Raw genomic sequence first — 12,622 nt, 5'->3', positions numbered from 1 at the left:
CAATGTGAGGCACGTGCATCAGCGGATCAATTTCCGAATAGATTTCTATAAATATGTATAAATCAATTACAGGCACTTGAAATGTCTTTGGCTGGAATAACCCAACATCGCAAGAGAATGTATTCACAGAGTGTCCAGGCCCAGGCTGGCGTCAGTAGGCAGTGCTTACGGTTTACTCAGTCTCTCTCAGAAAACGGGTAGCTGTGGGATTAGGCATCAGCCACAGCAGCCTTCCCAGGACAAAATTCAGTGTTCTGACGCAATGTGCTAGGTTTGCCCTTGATTACCGCAGAGCAAAACCTCGTTACCACCATCACGAAGAGGAAGTAACTGGTGTGCATGAGGTGCAAATTAATTCATGAACCGTCATCATCTGGAACAATAACTGTAAGCTCGGGATTAAGGTGTGGTAGACTTTTCCAATGTCCCCCTTACAGCACCAGAAAGGATTGCCCTCTTGAGCATATTTTGTGTTGGCATCTCTAACGGTCATGAAGATCCGGGACCAGAGTGTGGCATTGCCGTGGGCGTCGGGAGCACAGTGCAGTGGCTGCCCTGTGACGGGGAACACACTAGGGTTGGCTGTGATTGTCATGCAGGCTGTGAATGCCATCTGCTCACAGTGACGGAAGGGCACAGCCATCTGCACGCTAAGCAACTGGCAGGGTAAAGCTAATGTTTATCTCTTCGTGGGCTTCCCTGCCTGAGAGTCCAATCTGATGCCCTAAGATGGTCGAGTACAGATGGGTGACATTGTGAGGGTACCCTCCAAAGTGTGTTTGTGGGTCCAGGGTGAGGGTGATTGCAATGGAGATGTTAAGGGCCTGAATCCTCCAGTGCCTGTGGGGACTGCATGGACACTCTGCCTGCCCACTGGTCGCTGTGCTTTCTGGAGCCACAGAGTCATTTGTGAGATGCTTTAATGTTTCATTCTCTGATACACACATGTCCAAGTCATTAAACTGCAGCAGAAAAGTATTCCAGTCCTCCGCCATTCCCGGTGACTTAATCTCCTTGACTTTGAAGAAGTAGCCTAAGGTCATTGCCAGGGCACTTACACTGATCATAAAGACCACCAGGGAGGCCGACTGCTGATGGCAGCGTCAGGTTCTCCAGGTGCTTGATGTCTGATCACCCACCCCACGCCCGGGGGCAGCAGTGTACCCCGGGCCAAGCCTGTGGCTGCTCTGCCCTCACTCATGGTGGGTCTGGAGCCACTCAGCACCATCCTCTCCGCTGCTCTGGGAGCAGCACAGACACAAGGACCAGATGCTTAGCCAGGTGCATGCAACTGTGGCATGGGTTGGTCGGGGTCTCACAGCCATGGTTTCACCTTATTATATTCTTTATTCCTGTGTTATTTTAATTGCAACACCTCAGCTAATAAAGAAACAAGTTCACATCTGGGTATTTTTAAGAGTGATGTGCAAATTGATCGTCATTCCAACACACAATATAGTTGCCCCCGTATGGTCAAAGATGGCTACCCCACCCAAGATGGCCACAAGATGGCCGGCAGGGGAGGGCAGTTGTGGGTGATCAGGCCAGCAGGGGAGGGCAGTTAGGGGGGACTGGGTTGGCAAAGGAAGGCAGTTGGGGGGGGGGCAGGCCTGCAGGAGAGGGAAGTTGGGGGCAACTGGGCCTACAGGGGAGGGCAGTTGGGAGGGACAAGGCCTGCAAGGGAGGGCAGTTGTGGGAGATCAGGCCAGCAGGGGAGGGCAGTTAGGTATCATTCAGGCTGGTTAGAGGGTGATCAGGCTGGCAGGCAGAAGTGGTTAGGGACAATCATGCAGGCAGGCAGGCAGGCAAGCAGTTGGGAGCCACCAGTCCTAGATTGTGAGAGAGATGTCCAACTGCCCATTGTAGGATAGGGCCTAAATGGGCAGTTGTACATCCCACGAGGGGTCTGAGATTGGAGAGGGTGCAAGCTGGCCTGAGGGACACACACACACACACACACACACACACACCTCTTGTACAAATTTCATGCACCAGGCGTCTAGCCTATATAATAAAAGCCTAAGTGACTGTTACAGTAGAATGATCAGAACAACTGGCCACTATGATGTGAACTGACCACCAGAGGCAGATGCTCAGTGCAGGAGCTGCCCCCTGGTGGTCAGTGTGCTCCCACAGGGGGAGCGCCTCTCAGCCAGAAGCCAGGCTCATAGCTGGCAAGAGCAGTGGTGGTGGCAGAAGCCTCTCCTGACTCCGTGGCAGTGTTAAGGAGGAGTGAGCAGGTGGTGGTAAGGAGAGAGGGGTTCTGGACTGCAAGAGGGATGTCTAACTGCCGGCTTAGGTGAACACCCCCCATGGGGTCCTGGACTGAGAGAACTTCGAGGACTGTGAGGACTGTGAGGAGAAAGAAAATTATTACCTGGCTGCGTTAGAGGAAAACTACAAAACAAAACAAAACAAAACAAAACAAAACACCAAAAGCAAAGAACATCTTAAAAGTAGTCAGAAGAAAACCAGCAGGCAGACATTTCCTGAGACATTCCAAACTGCAAGCAGGCTACGGAAGGAACGGAATGATGTTCCCATTTCTTCCATCTGCTCTTTTCTTGCCCATTCCAGACTTCCTGTGAAAAGGACTTCCACTAATAGCACATATATAAAAATCACAAGGGATCCATGTGCTATTTCTTGCTCCCCATCCTCAGACTATCTCGAGAATGACCATAACTGCACAAATTAGCTTTTCTTGGGGGGCCTTTAAAAACATCCAAACAAGTGTCTTTACCTTGGTGTTTTGTGGGTGTTAACAAAGCCTTGCGATGTGAGCCTCCTGGGAGCAGCCGGTATAGTCCCTTCCCCCAAGTCAGATATTTACCCATCGTCTTTCACAGGCCAAAGAACCCTGTAGTATATACCATGTGACTGCACCATCAAACGTTTGTTTCTCTAGTCTGACCAGTGGTTCTCAAAGTATGGTCTCCAGACCACCAGCATTGGCATCTCATGGGAAACTTATTAGAAATGCAAATTCCAGCCCTGGCCAGAGCATCATTCCAATACACCAAGGCTGCAGGTTCAATGCCCAGACAGGGCACATATAAGAATCAACCAATGAATGCATAAGTAAGTGGAACAACAAATCTCTCTTTCCCTCTCTCTATTTCTCCTCCCATCCTTCCTCTCTACAATCAATCAATCAATCTTAAAAAAAAAAAAAAAAAAAAAAAAAAAAAAAAAAAAAGAGCCTTGGCTGGTTTGCTCAGTAGTTAGACTACTGGCCCATAGACTAAAGGTTGCAGTTGTTATATATATATATATATATATATATATATATATATATATATATATATATATATATATATATATATATATATATTTTTTTTTTTTTTTTTTTTTTTCATCGATTTCAGAGAGGAAGGGAGAGGGAGGAAGAGACAGAAACATAATAATGACAGAGAATCATTGATTGTCACACCCCCCTACTGGGGATTGAACCCACAACTCAGGTATGTGCCCTTGACCAAAATTGAACCTGGGACCTTTCAGTCTGCAGGCCAATGCTCTATCCATTGAGCCAAACCAGTCAGGGCTGGAGTTGCAGTTTTGATTCTGGTCAAGGACGCATACCTTAGTTGCATGCTCGATCCCTGGCTCTGGTTGGGAAGCTCGGGTTCTTCTCACATGGATATTTCTCTCTGTCTCACCCCACTCTTCCACACTCTCTAAAAATCAATGGAAAAAATATCCTCGGGTGAGGATTAACAAATAAAGAGAAAAGAAATGCAGATGAAGCTTCACTTCAAACCTGATGAATCAGAATTCGGGGGATGTGAGTACCAGCAATACTTTTGTTTGTGTTTTTGTTTCTTTTGTTTTGTTAATCCTCACTTGAGGAAACCCTCCAGGTGATTCTGATACTTGCTGAAGTTTGAGAACCAAAGATACTTATGGTTCTGGTCACAGGAGAGAGTAGTATAAAAAGTGTAGATTCCAGAGCCAGACTTTCTTCTTCATATTCCCGGTCTCCACTAACTACATTTTAATGTACACATTGCTTCACTTTCCTGTGCCTCTGTTTCCTCTCTGTAAAATGAGGTTAGTGGTCATATACGGATGCAGAGGATAGTTGTAAGAATGAAATGCATTGTTTTTGTTCATTGTTAGCTACTTTGTGAGGTTGAACAACTCACTGAGGCAGCTCCTTCGGAGGAAGGGTGATCTGGAGCAAGCTCTGGCCTGGGCAAACCCCTTTCCTTCCCAGAGACACAGCGACTTCCTCTGTACAAGGGGCAGTTACCTCTGAGCCACTTACCTCCCTGGGCTGGTGTGAAGACGGAGTGAGGAAATGTGTAAGTTCTTTGTAAACTGAAAGTGCTATTTAAGGCAAACATATGCCACACTCACCCGCCTGACTATGATTTCCCGTCATCAGGTGGAGTGCGAACCCCAGGAACTATCTCTAGGTTTCTTTCCATCAGCTGATCACCGTGCTCCCTTGTTCAGAGCACTTGATTCATTCTGAGAGCAGCTGCCCTAGTCTACAAGCTATTTCTCTAGTCTAGTGTCTTGTGTAGTACTCATTTCCATACTTTTTTGTTTTTTTTTTTAGTATTTCGTTAGATGCCAGACATTATCTCTCCTCTTCGGTGACATCATTCTCACTAAATAAATATTTGTTACTTCCCCAGTAGTTTCCATCTGAGTTTAACCCATGCCATACTTAGAATGACTTACTTGTTGATACCCTTTCAAACTTAATAAAGATACTGAAGTTGTATTACAATAATAACTATTTGTTGAGCAATGATTAGGAACAAGGTACTACGCCAGAGCTCCACATATCTTATTTCATTTGTTTCTCAAAACAATCCTGATGAAAGTGCTACACCTATCCCTGTTTTACACATAAGACAACCATGGCCAAGAGGGGTTAAAGAACTTGACCAAAGCTTTTCAGTAAGGATTTTTTTTTTTTTTTTTTTTTATTCCAAGAGTTCTTTCAATGGGCTCACCCTTGTAAAACAAAATCCTAAAATCATCTTGTCCTGAATTTCTTTGGCACTTTGAAAACTGAACACAGTCAAAGGTGAATGAACCAGCTCATGTCACACGCCTTTCAATAAGAAAACCTGTGTTTGGTTCAGTGTTGAGTGACATTTAAAAAGGAGTACTCAAGAAGTATTTCGTCCTTCACTTCCTCTTTGTCACCATAAAGATCAAGGCTGTGCTTCACATGGGTACCTAACTTTCCCTAAGTAAACTGAAGCTAAATGATCACTTCCATCACATCAAACAATTAGTTTTGTTAAACTTACCACAGTGCTTTATTTGTTCTCCAACCCCACCCGAAGGCACATAATTTTTAACTAGTTGAAATGACATCACTTGTCCATTCAAAAACATCTCTTATTAACTTTTATGTGCCTTTCATCATTTATTTTTGTCTTTGTTGTTTTGTTTGTTGTTGTTAATCCTCACCTGAGGATATATTTTCCATTGATTTTTAGGGAGGGAAGGGGAAGAGAGAAAAAGAGAAACATCAATGTGAAAAAGACACATTGATTGGTTGCCTCCTGCACGAGGCCTGACAGGACCAGGGATCAAACCTGCAACTCAGGTATGTGCTCTTGACCAGGAAGATGTGTGAAAAAAACATCCATCGGTTGCCTCCCATATGCACCCCTACTAGGGATTGAACCCAAACCTTTTGGTGCACATGGCAATGCTCCAACCAACTGAGACACACCAAACAGGACTGCTTAAACTCTTGCAGTAGGTTTTGTAAAGGTCCTTAGCTGGAGAGTACGCATTTATGGAGTGCTAGTCTGGATGAAAATAGCATTATAACATAAAATGCACCATTAATACTTTAAAACCCAGTATGATTTATATTTATATAAATAACATAAAAGAAGCCAATTAAACCAAAGTCACTGGAGTGTAAATAACATAAAAACTTATTGTTCTGTGAGCTATGAAGATAAACTAATAATGAAAGTATTTATCATATGTCTAGCAACCAAGCAGGTACTAGTGGGTTAAGCAGACTGCGGGGGAAAACATTTTTATTTTTCTGACATCTCTTAAATGCAGCACAACATTTTGGCCCAATTCAGACCATGTGAAATGTGACTTTATATGTGAAAGTTGCCTTTTGTCCATTTGAGTAATTAATAATTTTAAGTGTAACAAGGACATCTTGATTCAAACACTTTGTAATCTGACTGGGAGGATATTTAAAATTCATTACAGTACATTAAACTTGCAGTGAACAGTTAGCTTCATTGCAAAATAAATAAATAGCCACTTTGCTTTGATCAGCAGAAATTCTGATAAAATCAGCAAAACACCAATTAAAATGTGAAAAATGTCACCTACCGTAGTTATTCTAATGGAACATGGACTTAGAGGAAGGAACTGATTCAATGTTGATTTTCATGCCAGCTGTGGCTCCCAGATGTAAATCATTTTGCTTTTTGCTGGTGTAGCTGGCTAATTCCTCCACGGGCCTGGATTGGTCCTATGATTGAACCATTACATAACAAGGCAGCTCTATTGGGGCTACGATTGCATTCTCTTCATTTTCTGGCAAATCACTGTTTTCTTTAGATGTTTTACCATGACAGTTGTTCCTGTCACAGTGGACACTGTCAGGGTTGAGGCCATCTCTCTTGGAAGAATCATGACGTGACCCGTTGACCTTGCTTCTTGTCCTGTCAGTCATTTTAGTCCATCAGCACAATGCTGCTATCTGTCCACAATAATTCAGACTTCTGTCACAGAATGACAAGCTCAAGGTCAGTATGTGTTTGTTTATTTCTAGTACTTAGCCTTGTGCTGGGTGCTAGGTGGGTGCTCAATAAATGAATCCTGGGAGTGATACTGTTGTAATGAACTAGTTATTAATAACAGGAAAGAAGCAAAGGGAAGGCCAAACATTATGGGCATGTCATGTGAGCAGCTCTGCTAGAGTGCTGCAGCTTTAACTCCCCAGGGATCCAACAGAGGGGAGACAGACATGTACCCAATGAAGATGGGGTTGCTTCGGAAAGGTACTTGTCTGCTAGTCAGACTTGGGAACAGATCATTGGCCAGAATGGGTGTGGTTACTGCCAGGGCATGGCATTTGAGATATTTAATCACCTAAACCAGGGGTGGGGAACCTTTTTTCTGCCAAGGGCCATTTGGATATCTATAACATCATTCATGGGCCATACAAATTACCACCTTAAAAATTAGCCTGCTATATTTGGCCAAACATTTAATTAACTTATCCCTACTGCCTTGGCAGGGCCAGACCAAATGATTTTGTGGACCTTATATGGCCCGTGGTCTAGATGTTCCCCACCCTGACCTACCCAAAGGAGTTAGCTCTCTTGGTCTCTCTGTGTTGTGTTCTTGGTGTGTTGTGCTCTCCTGCATTCACGGCCATGTGGGCCCCACACACAATGGGCTGTAACTAGCCTGATGCTGAGCTGGACCTGCCTGCAATACGGAACGGAAACCCTGGACACTGGCTCTGATTTTAACTCCACTGAAACCCCAATTACACTTCTTCTATAACTGGATTAAGGGAAATGGGTCTTTGGAAACACAAACATGTAATTCCACTTAAATAAAAATCATTCGTACCCTGACTGGTTTGGCTCAGTGGATAGAGCGTTGACCTGCAGACTGAAGGTTCCCAGGTTCGATTCTGGTCAAGGGCGTGTACCTTGGTTGTGGGCACATCCCCAGTGAGGAGTGTGCAGGAGGCGGTTGATTGATGTTTCTCTCTCCTTGATGTTTCTAGCTCTCTATCCCTCTCCCTTCCTCTCTAAAAAAAAAAATCAGTAAAATATATATTTTTTAAAATCACTCATTCTCCCAGGCAAGTCTCAGAAAATTCTTTTTTCTTGAGATATCCTAAGGACTCCACCCGCAGCACTCATTGGGGAAAGGGATACATGAACTTCCCCGATAACAGAAGGACGGAGGAGGCCCACCTGAACTTCAGTTTCTTTCAGTGAATTCTATGGCAGGTGCTTGGACCTCCTGCTCTCAGATTCCAGAAATCAATTCTCAGGTCCTCAGACCTCCATAATAAAGGGGTTAATTATGTTGAAACAGGAAAAAACTGTTAATTGCACGCCCTCTTCATGGAATTAAAAGAAAAAATAGACTTGCTTTGAACTGCAAGATGTGCTTTCTTTCCTGTCTGTAGGCAGATTCTTCCTGACAGAAACCATGAATTCATTTCTAACAATTATTGTGGAATCTGTCAGTTCCAGCTACTTCAGAAATCAGTAATAGAAAAACAAATGTGCAAAAATGAAAACAATTGTGCTGTGTCGTGACCACTGTTTTCTTCTTTTGATTGTTTCCCCAAAATTTTGCTTCATCCTCCTTTCAACAATCACACACAATAGATGTTTAAGAAGAAATGTTATGGTAAGACCCTCAGCATGGAACCTGGCCCATTTGCAAATGAACTCGCTCATTTTGCAATTAGGAGATGGAGGCTATGTTCAAGCAAATTCACAAACATCAAAATTAAATTTAAACATCTCAGGCAACCATAATGAATTTAAATTTAGATGAAATAACAGTAATTTTACTGAGTTTAAAACAATTAATTGCTTGGGATCTGCTTACACTCATTTGAAGTTTTGTCCAATTATTATCACTGCATTTCACAACTTGAATTTATGTTTCTGCTATAGTTAGGATGTTCTTTTTAATAACAATGGCGTGACAAAATTGGATCTCTCACCCTCTATGTTACAGGTTAATTACATAACCATACTCTTCTGAGGTTGCCTCTAAAAATCATAGCCTTTATTCTCGGTGACCAGTTACCAATAATGAATTGAGGATTCCAGTTCCAGGGGAAAAGGCAGAAAAAAATGACAAGGAGATGAACTTATAATAAGACAAGTTCTGCATGTAAGCCTTAATATACATTGCAAAATTCAACCTTGAATATGTCTGCATGAATTTAAGACTTTTATTTGTACCTTTAAAGAAACGTTAGACACGTGATTTTATTAGCAACTGGTCATTTGGTTTCATTTCTTTAGAAAGCATGATGGTGTAGTGAAATCAGAAAGGTCTTTGTACAGACTCCAACCAGCCCCCTACACTACATGTTTGCTGTGATCTCAGGGAAGTTCCTTCACCTCTAAGCCCCATTTTTCTGTAAAATGGGATAATAATATTCCTAATTGAATGAATTGTGAAAAGTGGATGATCATAAATATAAAGCATGTAGGATAATGCTCAGCACATAGTAATCACTCAATAAATTCCAGCCTCTAGAATTATGCACTCTTATGCCATATTTTAAAAGCAATGCCAGCCCTGCCTGTGTGCTCAGTGGTTGAGCATTGAGCTATGAACCAGGAGGTCATGGTGGGTTTCACCCCCAGAGGGGGGGTAGAGGAGGCAGCCGATCAATGAGTCTCTCTCATCATTGATGTTTTCATCTCTCTCTCTCTCTCCCCCTCTTCTTCCTCTCCAAAGTCAATATATATATAATTTAAGCAACATCAGGCACGTGATTAAGGTGCAAGTCTTGGTCCTCCAAAGCATTGCCAGATGTAGCAGAGAAAAATACAGGATGCAATATTTGGGAGATACTTGTACTAATGAGTTATTCAGTGTCTGTCTGCAATGCAAATTTTATGAGGCATCCTGTATTTTACCTGGCAATTTAGTGCTTAAGTTCTGATACTTAAAGACATTACAATTCCATAGTTTCCTTTAAATACCTGGGGATCGAGTAAAGGGCAGGTTAGAAATTAAATGTTTAGATTATTGCCTCAATTCTTCGCTTTGGTTTGGGCATAGAGAAAGCAGGCTGCCACCGTCACTCTGGATGTCCTTGGGTCCCCTGACAAGCAATCAACATCACCTGTGCTGGCTGATCATTCAGAGGATACGGTGCCCTTGTTTATAGCACCTTCAATCCCAAAGACGTTTTTACTTGACTAATTCACTGTTTCCTACCAGGCAGGGGGCGGGGAGGAAATCATTCAAACTAAATGCAACTCTGAAGTTCAGTTACTTGGCTTGGAAAACAGCAGATAAATTGACAACTGCAAATGGTCTGAAATGTGAATGATTCTTTTTCCACTTCAACTAAATCTATTGAGCACACCCAAATAATTTAAAAGTGCTGAAAATAAGCAGTATTGGGGATTAATGAAAGCAATATATTCACTTTGTTGCATTTATTATTTTTAAATTATAGTACTCCCTCTTGAAGGAATGCAATGAGGTTGAAATGAAGCAATTTTGTTGTTAAATATTGTCATTTAGAATAAAAAGCATGAGACTCTGGAAATGAAACAGTACAGCTGCTGCTGTTTTCCATTTATCCTTAGTTTTTTGTGTGTGCTTTTTTCAAGTGAATAAAATATAAATAAAAAATGGTAATCACAAGGAAGTTCAGCGACTCAGCGATCGCATGAGGGATGGATCAGACGTGGCACAAAAGTTGCTCAGGATGCGAGGAGGCAGAGATGGGTGTTCAGATCCCTGTCACTCCTTCTGGGGCCCAGCTAGCAATGGCCTTTCCTGCTTGTGGACTGGCTCTGACCCAGTACCCCCAAGGACAGTGTGGGTCACGGAAAATAGAGAGATCTGGGCATCAGGACGTTCTTTGGGATCACAGACCCTATCCTCACAGAACTGAGATGTAGTAGAGGAGACAGAAACAAAGTATTTTCCTTCAGGGGATGAGTGTTGTGAAAGGAAAATGGACTTTTTGCCTGTGTGACTTAAGGCACATTTCTCACCTTCTCTGAGCTTCGTTTGCCTTATCTAAAGAATGGAAAATAGATTCTACCTGCAGGGTCCTTGTGCAGACTGGAAATGATGCATGCAAAGGGCACAGTTCCTGGAGAACAGAAGTGGTAACTGTAATTGTTTTTATTGCTATTATTTCCATTATAGTTTCTGCTCTGTCTTGTTAGAAATGGAAACCGGTAAAGGTAGGGTTGGTAAAACTTATATCTGAAATTCAGCGTCAAATTGCCAGATGAAGTTCAGGATGCCCAATTAAACACGGATTTCAGATAAACAATGTGTAATTTTTTAGCGTACGTATGTCCCACACAGTACGTGGAACATGCTCATAACTTCAACAGAATCATTTATTGCTTGTCTGAAATTCTAATTTAACTAGGCATCCTGCATTCTAAGCAACTAGTCCCTTCCAAGAAGCCTGTTGAAATTAAAATTCTTCTGAGTCAAGTTCTCCTTTCCTACTAATCTGTTTGTAATGTTGATGCTTTCTTGATTTCCTTTTCTTTTAAAATTTGTGTGTGATAGCAAATTCTTTATTGGGGAAAAGACACGGAATGCTAACATCCTCAGGGTAGTTAGGTGTTCCTTGGAGCAAAGTTGGTGCACATGGGATCACTGGGAGAGTCTCCTCATCTGTAAAATGGGGGCAAAGTACAGTGACTCAGCTTACATCACACTGTGGATGGCAGGCTCTAACGTATGTGGGGAACTAGAGGTGGAGCTTGGCACAGGTGAGTTATTGCTATTCTTCCCTTGGAAAGGAAAGCTATTATTGTTATTGCTCAGTCATTCATTCAACAAATATTCACTGAGTTCTTACAATATGGCAGATATAATCTGAAGCACAGGGAAAACCATAAGGAACTCCCTGCTTGTTGGGAAGTTCTATATGGCACAGACCCTGCCCCTCATAGAATTTCATTTTTAATGGGGAAGAAAAACTAATATTTTATAACAGATGATGTTAAATGCTAAGAAGGGGAGGTGGGCAGGAAGGTGTAGTTAGAGTGACCAGAAGTCCCCATTCTCAATAGAGTGGCTGGGGAAGGAAGGCAATGCTGCTGAGTGACTCAGGGAGCAAACCTGGGGAAAGAACATTCTAGGAGGAGGGAACACTCAGTGCAAATGCTCTGACGTTGCACATGAGTGCTTGACATGTCAGCAGAAAACCATTAGCGATAAGATTGACTAGGAAAACATATTTTGATTTCCTCGAGCCAGTTTACCTGGAAATGCTGGCCTCACAGAGACCTCAGGTTCTCAATTTCAGCCCAGTGGGAATCACTGCTTACAAAGCTTATGTTGACAATCCCTTGTCTCAAGGTTGGGGAAAGTTCCACTTTGGGAGCCTATTTTTAAGGGGAGCAAATACTCTCCCAGCTGTGGCCGCTGCCATTCTCTAACCCCATGGAAATTAACAGATGGTGTTCCCACAGCCACTGAAATATCACACCAAACATAGGACCTTACAGTGGGACGAGAGCTTACCTCACCCAATTCTACCTGTTTTCTCTTTCAGCCATTTTTCTTTCTCAACTTTTAGTTTCTACCCTTTGCCATATTAAATGATTATTATAAGATTCTGTCCCTTCTAGTGGCTGATTATTATAAGATTCTGTCCCTTCTAGATTCTAAATCTAAATTATTCTTCTTCCCCGAGAGCTCTTGAAAGTGCTTTCAAGAACAGGGCAGAATTATTTAAAACAACCATATTCATTTGTAATATTCCAGCACTGTTAGGTCTGATTAAATAATTGAATTGATATCCCTCCTCCAGTAACTAGCTTTTCAGGTCATTTCACTATGGACATTCCCTTTGCCGAGACCACATTTCACTTGTGGTGACCACATTCCATTATCTCCTTCCTCTCTGTGT

The 12,622-nt window shown here is 42.5% G+C and overlaps 1 pseudogene across 1 annotated transcript; it reads right to left on the bottom strand.

Annotated features, from left to right (window-relative positions):
* Positions 1-209: 209 nt before the first annotated feature.
* On the bottom strand, positions 210-1,201 carry LOC311611906 (transmembrane protein 248-like; annotated as a pseudogene). Its single transcript has one exon. The product of its transcript is annotated as a transmembrane protein 248-like (transcript).
* Positions 1,202-12,622: the final 11,421 nt, after the last annotated feature.

This window comes from Pipistrellus hanaki, assembly GCF_964339955.1.
Source record: "Pipistrellus hanaki genome assembly, chromosome: 1".
Taxonomy (NCBI): Eukaryota; Metazoa; Chordata; class Mammalia; order Chiroptera; family Vespertilionidae; genus Pipistrellus; species Pipistrellus hanaki.
Note: the sequence above shows the minus strand (reverse complement) of the source record. Positions and strands in the feature narration are given on the sequence as shown.